This window comes from Cupressus sempervirens, chromosome 11 (genome assembly GCF_028749045.1).
Source record: "Cupressus sempervirens isolate cs-2001-9-10 chromosome 11, ASM2874904v1, whole genome shotgun sequence".
NCBI lineage: Eukaryota > Viridiplantae > Streptophyta > Pinopsida > Cupressales > Cupressaceae > Cupressus > Cupressus sempervirens.
The window spans coordinates 221,278,363-221,292,415 of NC_143128.1; positions in this window are offsets into that span (position 1 = coordinate 221,278,363).

Genomic DNA, 14,053 nt, shown 5'->3' on the forward strand with positions numbered 1-14,053 from the left:
AAGCGCAATTTCAACAAGAAAGTCTATCTGCGTAGTTTTTAGGAAGGTGACATGGTCCTTAAAGAAAATATGAAGGTTCAAGCTGACAGAGAAAAGAAAGGCAAGTTTGAGCCCACCTAGCTTGGTCCTTATGTGGTCACGACATCTTTTGGCTCAGGAGCCTATCAACTATCTACCCTTGAAGGTGAAGTCCTAAATGATCCTACCAACATTATTCACCTCAAGAAATTTTATGCCTAAGGAAAAAATTTGCAAATCAAGGAAAGAAAAAAGGAATAAAGTAAAAATAAAGTGTCCAATGGTGAAAACTTGACAATTCAAGCGCCTTGGATAGGTCCCTGGCGAAAAACCTAGCAAATAGGCACCAGGTGTACTACAACTCTTCCATTATCTATCACTGACACACCCCCCTTTATCACCCCCTCCTTAATATAACACTCATCCCACTTTCTTTTCCAAGGTATTCCTTATCGTTATTCACCATGCTTCACAACATCATCCTCTAGCACTTTGCACTATGTAACATCCCATCTCATTTATAGCATCCCGTGTATCATACTTGATGTATCCTACCATTGTACTCTACTAGATCTACCCTATCACATGCTTTTTGTCCTTACCATATGTAGCATATACAACGCATATAAACATGTGTCTCATACTTCTTGCACTAACACTTATCTCCCGTGTACCATACCTATGTAAATATAGCAATATCCGACCCCTTATACATAAATTGCACTTTACATAATCCCACCTAAATAAACCCATGTATTATGACAATGCTCTCACCTCATCCTAAGCTTTCCCCTGTCATGCATATACCTACTACTATTTTTTATGAGTTCCCATGTCCTTAACTTGTCCTACTTGTACATATTATCCAGGTCTTGTTGCAACCCGTCAGTTGGTCCCTTTGACAAAAAGTTCCTTTTTCACCTTTGCAGAATCTTTTGTTGTTTCCTCCTCAAGATCGCCATGATCATTTCATATCATGGTGTTTTTTGACTGGCGCAACTAAGGAGGTTGGTTTTGATCACAATCTTTTGCTACTGGTGAGTCAGTTTAATATTATCCTTGCATATTTCAAACATGTTTTCATCTTTTGATGAAACATGATGCACTTGGGTAATCTCGTTTGCTTGTGGATCATCCAGCATCATTCCAACACTGATCTCTCTGAGACTCATGTGTGATCCTGGGGCAATCCTTGCATGCATGTTGGAGTCAGTCCTATGGACTTTTGGGGAAAAGGCCTTGACATTCTTAGTAACCTTGGTAGATCCCTAACAATCCTCTATCAAATAAAGTGTTTACACTACATTGTGGTACTTCCTCACGAAGTAACCCATGCTCAAGCTTCCCCTACATCTCACTTTTATTTAGAAACCTTGGTATCTTCCTCCTTGTCATCACCCCTCTTCCTTGAATTATCATTTTTTACCTCCTCAAAATCATTTGATTCAAAGCCTCGAACATAAACTCTTTTTTATTTTCATCATGATGTGATCCCTATCATAAGTTACTATCCTAGCTCTAAAATCTCTACTATCCTCTTGATTGCGAGTTTGTCGGTCACTCTTTTTCCAACATTATTCTCCTTAGAGTTAGTATCTCCTATGAACACTTTTCATATCATAGAAGGCTATCATAAGTCAAACCATTGGTTATCTTATTCCACCAACATTATTTGTCTCGCATCTCCTACAATCTCGTATGTTGTATTATCATAGCTTGTATCCTTTATCATATCGTGGAATATCATTGCATTCAATCTTTTTATGTTATTCTCGCATGCTTATCATAAATCCTAGGTGTATCTTTTAGTTTGTGTTCTTTTAAGCATATCATAAATTCACTGTTCTCTCTTATGGTTCATTTTAGCATAGTCATCTATCATTAGATTATGGTTCATTTTAGCATAGTCATCTATCATTAGATTATGGCTCATTTTAGCATCGTCATTCATCATTAGATTACCAATCATTTAGCGTAGTCACTCATCATTAGATTGGGATTCATTTGAGCATTATAGTCATTTATCATTAGGTTAGGTTTCATTTTAGGTTCATCATTAAAGTTGTACTTACTTTTTTTGTATTTTCATCTTTTATTTTGTCAATTCATTTGTTTTAATCTTTTATCCATCTTTAGTTTGTGTTAAAAGTGTCATTATATTCATTTTCCATATCATAAATCTGTTGATTATCCTTTAATTGGTGATTCATTTTCTATTTGTCACTTATTTTATAGTTTGTACTTATCATCATACAACATCATATCAAATACTCTCTAGAGCAATCAATTTTTTGGGATCACATCACATCTATCATAAAGCAACATCACATCATCAGGATCATATAAAAAACCTATCATACTACAAAAAATCTCATCATCACATCTACAATAGAATAAGAAAAATCATGTCATCAAGGATCACATCAAATCACACCACATGTATGATATCATAGATCAAAATCATATCACATCATATCTGCACTATCATAGCTGAATCACATCAAAATCATATTGTATCATGTATACAATATCATCAAAAATCACATCCTGCATCACAAACTGTTAGCACAATCAAAAAAATCATAGCACATGTCGCATCGTGCATCATCAATCATCAGCAATACCATCAAAACATCACTATCAACCCCTATACATAAACACCACCAGTCCATAACACATATAACACTAGAATCATCATATCTATATATCTCAATGAAAGAATGAAAGAATAACAGTCCATCAGTGTACACTGTCCATATAATGAAAATAGGTCCGAGCCCGCACAGAATCTCCATGTGTCTCAAAATAGCTTATATATATACGGAGTACTCAGTATCCCAAAAAGATGTTTGCTCATCGATGGTCAACCCATCATCCCTACATCATCAGTCTCCTACTGTGCCCCTCTCCTGGCCCCTAGTACTGGTGGTGGTGGAGGTGGTGGCTCCATCAATCCTCCCCCTATCCTAGAGCTCTCTACCTCCTCTCCCATCCCACACCCCTAGCTCGACCCTACCCTCTGACTATGCCCTATGCGCCGGGACCTGCCTGCACTCTCTCCCCCTATGCTCCATCCACTCTCCCCTCCTCCCTCCATTCCTGTGTGGGTACCTGCTGTCCCTAACTAAGTCAACTGACTGTAGTGCTAAATCTTTGATGTTGGAACTATGGCATGGTACCTCCCCTGGTAGAATCCAGCCCTCTCCCTCAACTCCTCCATCTCTACCCGTAGTCTCCATAGCTCCTCCAAACTCCCTCCCACTGTCACCTGTGCCTGTAAGGTCACCACCTCCACCACCAGTCTATCTCACTCCTGCTGGAGGGCATCTAGTCTAGCCTACACCCCCTTCCACTCCACAGTCATGACATCCAACCTCCCCTCCACCTATAGCCTCCCCACCTCCACTCCTTCCCTGGCTATCTGCCTCTAGGCTATATCCTTCTCTTGTCCAAACTAATCCTACTCTACCCACAACTGATCTCTCTCCTGCTGTGTATCCCAGAGTAGCTGGCTCGTCATTGCATGTGCCATCTCTAGCGAGGTATACTAGCCTGCCAACCTGTCATCTCCTCCCCTGGTAGATGATCCTCCTGCCTCTCCCATTGCTACCCTCTATCACCCCTATGGCTCCTCTCCTCCTCTCTCTGGCTGGGCTCCCCTCTCCTCTGCTCTCATCTCTGGCTGAGTTCTCCTCTCCTCCCCCACCACCCTCCTGCTTTGCCAAGCTGGCTCCTCCTCCTGTGCAACCACTGCTGCCCACTGCCGCAACCCCCTCACCACAAACTGCCCCTATCGGGCTACTCAGGCTAGCTCCCCTGCCACCACCCCTGCCCTTGTGCCCTATGCTCTCCCCAATGGTTTCAATCGTACGAAAGTATCTCGGTACTCCTGTGTGGAGCCCGCAACCGCTGCCCCGTTGAACCAATCCCACTACTAGGGCTCCAACTATCACCATGCCCTTAGCAATGCTGGCTCATACATTGACATTGGCTCATACATGACCCGCCGATACCAGTGCGGATCTCCCACTGCCACCTACTACCACCCGAACTGCCGCAGTGCCCTATCTGGCATGTACTACTTTTCCACATACTCCCATCTCCTGAACATAAAGCATGGAGAAATGGTGTAAGGGAGCTACTCTCCCTCCTTTGCCCATGGTCCCAGGCCCATGTATGGCCTCCACACCACTGCTAATATCTCATCAATCCGCACTCTCCAGTAATCCACTAAATTCGTGTGGTCATATGTCAAAGGCTTAGCCCAGTTGTATGCTACTGGCTCCTCTGGCTGCCTATCCCTACGTCCCAATGGCCTGAGCACTGCAATATGCTCCCATGCCCTTACCTATAATAGTGTTGAGAACCCAATGCTCCTCCCCTATCGGCCATTGCCCTGGTACACTATCTAATGTAGGTCTCGGTATAACTCGACCAACATCAGCAAACCCCATGCCACTGGGCATCCTGCATCCACAATCTGCATCACTATTGGAATCACCATCAACGTCACACCTGTACCACCTGTATCTGGGGCAATATACCCCGAAACCAGTCCTAGCACATAGAAGTAGATCTGCCTCTCTGCCATCAGGCAATCCAGGTGCTCATCCAATGCAAATTGTCCCCTTTGAATCCTATACTCCACTTCAGGCCCCATCAGTCTTTGCATGACTACCTCTGCTCTCATCTCTCTGGTCACCATGACTGGCATCCCCTATACTAGCAGTCTGAATATGTGGTATGCATCCTCCAATGTCATTGTCATCTCCCCCGTCGGTAGGTGAAACATCACTATCTCACTGTGCCATCTCTTGCACAACGCTATAACCATCGTCTTGTAGGTATAGGTATGGGGCAACCTCACTAGGTGGCCTAGCTTGATCACCTCAATCCATGCCCAATCCACCGATGTCAACATCTCTCCCATGTGCAATGCTACTACTCACTGCTCCCATGACACTAATGCATCTAATGACCATTGCATGCCACCAAAACAAATACAATCGTTAGTTTTCTATCTCCTTGTTTATCCTCCCACCCTCTCTTACCTCAACCCTAGCTTTTTCTACCTTTATTCTGTAAAAATTGTGTTCTCGCGAAAACAACATCCCTGTGAAGCCTACTACCTACGTTCCTACGAAACTATCTTCTAGCGGGATCATGATGTTGACTCTGCTCTAACCCTTGACCTTTTCCCCCCGATCCCGCGAGTGCGTTCCCGCGATCTCTTCACCTGGCGATCCTGCTGATCCTTAGTCCTGCGGGATCACATTTCTGCACTGTTCCATTTTTCCCCTATCCTACTATACAATGACCTTAACCTGTAGGGATGTGTTCTCATTACATGAATCACGTTCCTCTTCATGGGGACACGATCCCATTGACTCTATCCCATTCTCGCATGACTTCCCATCCTGTGATCGCTTTCTCGCAAATCCCTATTTAAACCCCCACATCATCTCACCCGACGCTATTTTTTATGAGATCGTGATCTTGCTAATCTCGCTCGCATTCCCGCTGGACCCGTGCCTGTGGGATCACATTTTTGCTTTCGTGAGAATGCTATAACAAATGCATATACAAAAATCATGAAGTGATTTTAGACCCTATCGATTGATCAGGTGTCCTTCATACTTGTACTTGTTGCACTATGTTCGCTTGGTGGTCTGGTCGCCCAATACCCACCATCATAATCTCCACTACAGAGCTCCTAATCAACAATATCTCCTCCTCAATCTGACTGAAAATGGCCCATTCTAGCCCCCTTTTCACCCCTTATAGCCCCTTCTAGTGCCCTGCCTACCCCTCTCAAGTCATCCCACCCTTCCAAAACAAATTCTCATCCCGCAAAACCAAAACCAAACAACTTTGTACACTTATAACAACTCTTGATTCGCTATTCTGCTGCATCCTTTAGCTCGACCTCCTATCACCAAAGTGTTATCATTCTTCGTTCCACTTGCTAGACTCATCCCTCATCTCGATCCCTCAACTTAGGTACTTTTTGATGGATCCTTGTAGGATATAGCTTTCCTCCTATCTAACCTTGGTCCGTTAGTACCTCATCCTACACCATCTCGTTGGCAAATGGTTCTCTTTTGGCTTTTCACTTTCTTTTGATTTTGGTGTCTTCCCTTTGGGTCTTAATGTATCTCTTCCACGTGATTTGGGTTATTCCCTCCTCATGGTCGCCATGATCTTTTATATCATGGTGTGCTACAAATGGGGCAATCCAAGTGCAAGATCTTGATCCGATCCTTTTGTTTTTTTTTTCTTTTCTTCTTGTGGGTTACCCAGTATTGGTTGCACGCTGCTTCCTCTGGGATTCTTGTGCAATGTTGGGGTAATCCTTGCATGTTTGTTTTGTGTCAGTTTGTCAGTCCTCTGGACAGTTGGTCAAAAGGCTTTGCTATTCTTAGTAACCTTGGCAATTAACCAACATTCCTATATTAAATCTCATGCTCAACTACATGGTAGTACTTCTCTTTGAAGTTTCCCCCCGCTCACCCCACTTTCCTGAATTCCCTTCATCTCCATTATCCCCCATCCAAATGTCTTTTTCTTCCCATCAACCATCCTCTCCTCCTAATTTCCTTTTATAGCACTCCATCCCTTCAACACCCCCCCCCCCCCCCCCCAATCCTGGATCATCTTAGGCTTGCTTCTACTTGTGCATCTGACCTCCCTTTATCTTTCTCTCGTAGTGAGAGTTTGAGCTAATTCAGCCCCTTCTCTTTGCCAATCTGTGTCTCTGCTCGTCTCGATTTCTTTTACTTTTCAAGAAGCTGTCGATCCTCGTCTTCTCTCTTCGCCGCCTTCTTGAGGGGGCATCTCTAAGTCTAGTCTCTCCTCTTCTTATACGAGACTGGGGAAACCTTGTTGCTAAAACATCTTCCTCATGTCATCTCCATTTGAACTTCTTTGAAATAGTGTTGTCTCAGCACTATGTCAAAGAGGGGCAAAATGTAGACACCTAAATTTGATTACACCGCTTTGGTAATCCTATTTAGCTATCTCTAAAGGCATCATTAATTAAATTCTTATTTAATTAATCCTTTTCCATCCCCTAGTTGATTAATTTAATTAATCATCTATAGTCCTAATTGATAAATCAAATAACCCATTATTTATCAATTAATCCTATTCTCCTATCTAATTCCAAGAAACCCTCATTTATTAAATAAGTCTATTTGATAAATAGAGCCCTCAAATATAATAGCCCCTAGCCTATCCTTAATCCTCCATTTAGCCTAATCCACCACATCCACCCATACTAACTAAGCTTAGCCACTAACTCATCCACCCTCATCAATGTCATCCACTTGCATATCTCTAACATACATAAACTAATCCTAACCCAAACCTAACCCATCCCCTAATCATTTTCACATTCCTAAGCAAGTTTAAAACTTTCCTAAACCAAGCCAAAGTCTCCCCTCAAAATATCTCAACCACCAAGCCATGAATGCTCTTACAAAGCCATAAATGGCTCTTACATCCTCACTCATGACTCTTACATACTCAACCACCCTCATCAAGCCTATGACCAACCCTTATCCTATCCTCTCACACTCATCCTCCTTGTGACACTTGTCACCTCCTCATTGGTGCTAAACAAGCATAATTCATGTGCTCCCCTTTGAGTGCATCCTAGCCCTCCCTCACCATCTTGCCATCCTTGCATCTTACCCCTCCATCCCTCAAGCCCTTAGCTTATAAATTGGCTCCCCTCCCAAGACATTTCATCACAATCCATTTTATTAAAGTTATCATACTAGTTTGAGAAACAAAGCCATCAACCATACCCTCATAATGCCAAATTGAGAGCTCACAAGGCTACCAATTTGCCATTATCCATCTCCAACCTTGAAGTAATTGAGCAAGAAAGTGAGCATACATCCACATAATAGACATATCTCCAAATCAAGTGATCATCCTCATTGAGAGAGCCTATCCATGGCTCATATTCTCATTTGAGGACCTCACTTTGTCTCATCTAAAGTTTATAGTAATTTTCTTAGTTAATGCTTTGGTCTTTCAATGGATTAGTATTTATTGCTAACATATTAGTGTATATAGATAGGACATAAATTGTCAAAGAATCATGGTTCAACTAAGGTGAATCAAACATTATATAGGTATATGATTGGAAAATTACAATATGTAGTACACAACAGACCTGATATTACATTATCTATTGGGATAGTCGCAAGATTTTTTGCTAATCCTAAGGAGAATCATTTGATGGCTCTTAAGAGAATAATGAGATATCTGAAATGAATAGAAGACTATGGTCTATACTATAAGAAAAATGAGAAATTTGAATTGAAAGCCTACATTGATGCTAATTGGGATGAAAATATTGATGACAAAAAGAGCACTAGTGGAGGAGCATTTTTCTTAGGCAAAAGGTTGGTTATATGAACTAGCAAGAAACAATACTATATATCTAAATCTACTACTGAAGCTGAATATGTTGTTGTTGCAATAAATTGTACAAACATTGTATGGAGCAGACAACTACTCAAAGGTATGAAGGAAGAAATCATTGAACCTATGATACTTTATTATGATAATACAAGTGCTATAAATATATCAAAGAATCCTATGGTGCATACAAAGACTAAGAACATTGCAATCAAGTATCATTACTTGAGAGGGTTAGTACAAGATAAAGAGGTGCAGATGGAATATGTTAACAGTAAAGAGAAAATAGCTAATATCTTCATAAAAGCATTACCCAAGGATGCTCATGAGTATCTAAGAGGTAAACTAGGGGTGATACCCCTATAAAATGCTACCTAAGAAGCATGAGAAGTGCCCTGCATCAAACAAGATTATAGGCATATGTTACACATTGATGCAATGGATCTTACTTTAGGAGCTACCTAAAGAAATCAAAGAGCTAGAATTACAAAATAGTCACAAGCTAGGTGATTGAAGGAGAAACTAAAAAATGTTCATATTTGCATAATAAGATGACAAGTCTTTGGCATTTTTGTCAAAGAGGGAGAAATCTTGTTGATGCTAAGGGATAAATCTTGACTATTGAGGGAGATATTTTTTTCCAAGAAGGAGATAAGGGAGAAATCCTATTGATGCCGAGGGAGAAATCCTTACCATTGAGGGAGAAATCTTGACCATTGAGGGAGAAGAAAGTAAACACAAAAGAAACATGAATACCTAGTAAGAGGAGTTAATGTGAAAGGAGATATAAGAAGTGATCTAGAGGGAGTCATAAGGATGAGTTGATTGATTGTCTGTTGATCAGAACATAATTTTGTAACTTATTCAAAAGAAGAAAAGAGATTTCAATAAAAGGAATTATTTTATTTTTGGGTTTTTGTTGGTTATACTGATTAAGTTTGGTTAGTTTGGTTTTCCATCAATGCAAAAGAGGGAGATTGTTGAAAACAGATTGATACAAGTATGAATATGTGTTTCAATCATTGTTTTGTCACTGATGTCAAACCTGCTACTTGTTGGTAAGAAAATTTCTTAGATGATTTGAGTACTATAATTTTTTGGATTGATGAAGAGCATTTGATCAATTGAGGTAACAATAGCACCTAGAGGAAAGGTTGAGCTATGATATGAAAAAGGAGAATAAGGTTAAGAAAATGATATTATAGTGTATTGATAATGTACTTAAGGTTGTAAAGGATGGATACACTAATTAAGTTCAGAAGAACAAGTTAAAAGAAGTATATTTTTCAAGCTTAACAATCTGCACAGTATGTGCTAAGAAAAGTTATTGTAAGCCAAGTAGAAAATTAGTTGGAGACAAGTAAAGTCAATTTTAGTATAAGCCAAGCAATACAGTGTAAGCCAAGTAAAGTTTAGTTGATGTCAAGCACTAGTAAACTTTAGTTCATGCTGAGTGTTTTGATAGTGGATGCAAACAACATAGTATATGCTGAGCATCAAAACTAAGTTAATGCCGAGTGTCAACATTATGGAGAGATTTCAATACAAGGAATTATTTTCTTTTTGGGTTTTTGTTGGTTATACTGATTAAGTTTGGTTAGTTTGGTTTTCCATCAATGCAAAAGAGGGAGATTGTTGAAAATAGATTGATACAAGTATGAATATGTGTTTCAATCATTGTTTTGTCACTGATGTCAAACTTGCTACTTTTTGGTAAGACAATTTCTTAGATGATTTGAGTACTATCATTTTTTTGATTGATGAAGAGCATTTGATCAATTGAGGTAACAATAGAACCTAGAGGAAAGGTTGAGTTATGATATGAAAAAGGAGAATAAGGTTAAGACAATGATATTATAGTGTATTGATAATGTACTTAAGGTTGTAAAGGATGGATACACTAATTAAGTTTAGAAGAATAAGTTAAACGAAGTATATTTTCCAAGCTTAACAATCTGCACAGTAGGTGCTGAGAAAAGTTAGTGTAAGCCAAGTAGAAAATTAGTTGGAGACAAGTAAAGTCAATTTTAGTATAAGCCAAGCAATACAGTGTAAGCCAAGTAAAGTTTAGTTGATGTCAAGCACTAGTAAACTTTAGTTCATGCCGAGTGTTTTGATAGTGGATGCAAACAACATAGTATATGCTGAGCATCAAAACTAAGTTAATGCCGAGTGTCAACATTATGAGAAGGATCATGAATTTGATAAAATGAGTTGACAAGTTTGATTTCTTGGATTGTGTGAATAGTGTGGAAGATAATCTTGATGATTTGGTGGCATAGAATTCATAGTAAACCATTTTGAGGTGAATCCAAAGAAGATTAAAGGAGAAGTTTCTAGAAGGGAATGAAATGAAATGATGGGTAGATTCATTGAATCATACCTAATCTAACCTAACCCTAAAATGGATGAAGGAGGATGAACCAAAAAATATCTTAATCTACAAAAAAATCTATAATCTGCAAATGGAGTTGTAAGTTGTTATTAGATCAAACCTTACTTCTACTTTCTAATCATTGTATTAGTCTAGGATAAATCCTTTGGATTAAGGTTGATCGAATAGTCATTTGTAAATCCTTTAACTGGGTGACATTCCAAGTGAATGATCTAAAGTCCTCTAACAAGGCTCACTCCTTAAAAGGTTATTGAAATCCTTTAACCAGATCACATTTAATAGTGTGCAATTTAACCTTTAATAGGATTTTCCTTTCATAGGGCATCACTTTAGAAGAGTGAGAATGAGTATCATCTTATTGATGGTTTTTCCCAAATTGGGTTTCCACATTAAATCATTGTGTCAAATGTGTTATTGAATCCATTATGTTTCATGCTTACATTTCTACAAAGTTGATTTGATAGTAACCTTCAAGTTCAAGTGAGTCTAATATCTAATGGATGCATGCATGATGAAAATATTTAATGGATATGGGTTCACTAATTTGTGAAAAGTTTTAATTCTACATCTAGACATTGGATAACATATTCACCCCCCTCTTATTTATTCTAAAGAATTCCAACAATCAAGTGCTAGAAGAAATCAAAGGTATATTTCTTGATGCACCGAGTATTTAAATTGATGAAAAAAACTCTATTTTGGACCAACTTGTTGACATACTCCACAAGTTCAATGAATATTTAAATGGTCAATAGAAAATGCTACAAAAGGAAGAGAGAAAATTTGAAAATAAGGTTCTGGAAAATGTGGCATAGAAGATTGCCATAGACCAAGTGGAATTGTCTACTCTTCTTGTTTCTTTTGAAATTGCTATTAATAATGTTGCTTCTTTGTTTATAAAATTAAGTGATACCACCAATTTTAGCAAGGAAATGAAAGACAAGCTATCAATGATTGATACTGATCTGAAGGCAAGTGCAAACTAGTTGTCACTTGACCCTAGTACTAGCTCAACACATTTTGTCAAGATCAGGTATTTGACCAACTTGTAGGCAATGTTATTGAGAGAATCAGAAAGAATTAGCTACACTATCAAATATTTAGATTATGATAATTCCAAACATGGATGTAATGCAAAAACACATTGTTCATGCAAAGACATTAATCCATGATAACAAATTTTCTATTGATGATCACATGATGGAGTTATCAGCTAAACTTCAGATAGCTTTGCATACTTCTAAAATTTTGCAAGAAAATTGGGACAAAACCATGTCTCTAATTTTGAAGGTACATAGTGATCCACTCACATTTTGTTATTACCTTGTAAATATACTTTTTTGGCATTTGTGTAAAAAAAAAGGGGGAAATATAGTTATATAACACAAAAAGGGAAAATATAGCATATGAGGAGATTTATGTACAAAGAAGAAGAAATCTATGTATATAGAAAAGTTACAATTTAAAAGAAAAAAGGAAAAAAAATAGAGTCAGTTTTAGCCGAGTATTATCATAGTATAGTTAAAACTAAGCTACAAACCTAGGTACATTGATAGGGGGAGTTTTGACTCATCATTTTGAGAATCCAATTTTTTTGGTATGATAAGTGTTTTTGTCACTAATCCCAAAGGGGGAGATTGTAGACCTTATGGCCAAACTAGTTGTCAATTAGTAGCAAACCAGTTAGTCATTTGGTTTGTTACATTGTTACTAAGCACCATAGAGTAAACCTTGTAGACAATGTAAATTAATCTAGTGGGGTGTAACTTGAGAAAAGCAGAAAGTAGTGTTGACCGAGCTGCAATAGTAATTGAGTTATTGCAGTGTCAACTAACCTCTTCAATGATTTCCAAGTTATTAGTTTTAGCCTAGTTCCATGCTTACTCCCAAGTGATCAATGTGTACCATGCACCGATGTCAACCGAGTGCCAAAGATTACTGAGTTCACTATGTTGCCAAGAATCAACATATCACCTAAGTGGTCTTCTAAACTCGAGTGTTAGCACTGAGCTAACTAGGTGAGGAAGGTTTAATATGGTATTGTAGCTGACTTTGGAAGGTAATTGTTTGGATTGGTATAAATGTGATATATCTTTTCTAATCCAAATGAATATATGTGAAAAAGAAACATGAAAAAGAGTATGATAGAGAGAAAATTTGAAAATGAAGATTAACTAAAGGCTACGAGTAGTATAAGAGGAAAAGAAGAGTCTTATCCATCACATTAAGATGATCATTCTACATCAAAGGAATCTCATTCAGAAAACTAAGTTTCATAGTAGAGATCAACTATCAATTTGTCCTAACAGGTGCATCAGTCAAATCCTTTAAAAAGGTGGACTTAATAGTCTTATGTAGAATATCCTAACTAAGTACATACTTCATTTTATTGTATAAATACTTTTACAAGGTGGACCTAACACTCCTTATTTCTCCTAATAGGGAAGATCACTAGAAGTGATCAACTATAAGCCTTAAGAACTCAACTTTATATTGTAGTACTAAAGCTTGTGGGTATCATCCCCACCCCAATTTTACTTTCTATTTGGAAGATTTCTAGGTTACCAAATATTGTGTCAAGGGTTATGAATGTTTTATTTCTTTTAGTATTTCATGCATGCAATTAGATTAGAATAGTTCATAAAGGATTAGATGGTGAATTGAAGTAAAAGAAAATTATTGGTTCCTGATTCACCCCCCCTCTCAGTCACCTAGTCTACTCTACATTTCCAAAAAAAACCAACATCATATTCAATGATATTATTCATCATTAGAAACACTAGAAACATTACTCAATCAATCAATATCTAAGATCTACTATCCATTTAGGATTCTAGCAACTTCTTTACCTAGACTTTACAAGACCCCTTCTCATTCTAGTCAATTCATTTCAATAGACTATCAAGGACTTTTTACCAAAGTAATTCATATGTTCAATCAGTAACACTGATCCACATCAAAACTTTATCTCAAAGATTGGAAAATACTTTAGTTAACTTCTCTTATCTCCACATAGGCATTGAAACGTTCCATCTATTAAATATGTTATTGCTTCAACACATAGTCATCAACCTTCATTCTTTTCAAGAGTACCAATTTCCTTAGTTACAATCAACAACTGATCAAGTCAAGAATTATGTATAATATATCATGTGGAAAAATATGCTCTTTAGACCATTATTTTCCATATCTAATACATAAAAATAAGTT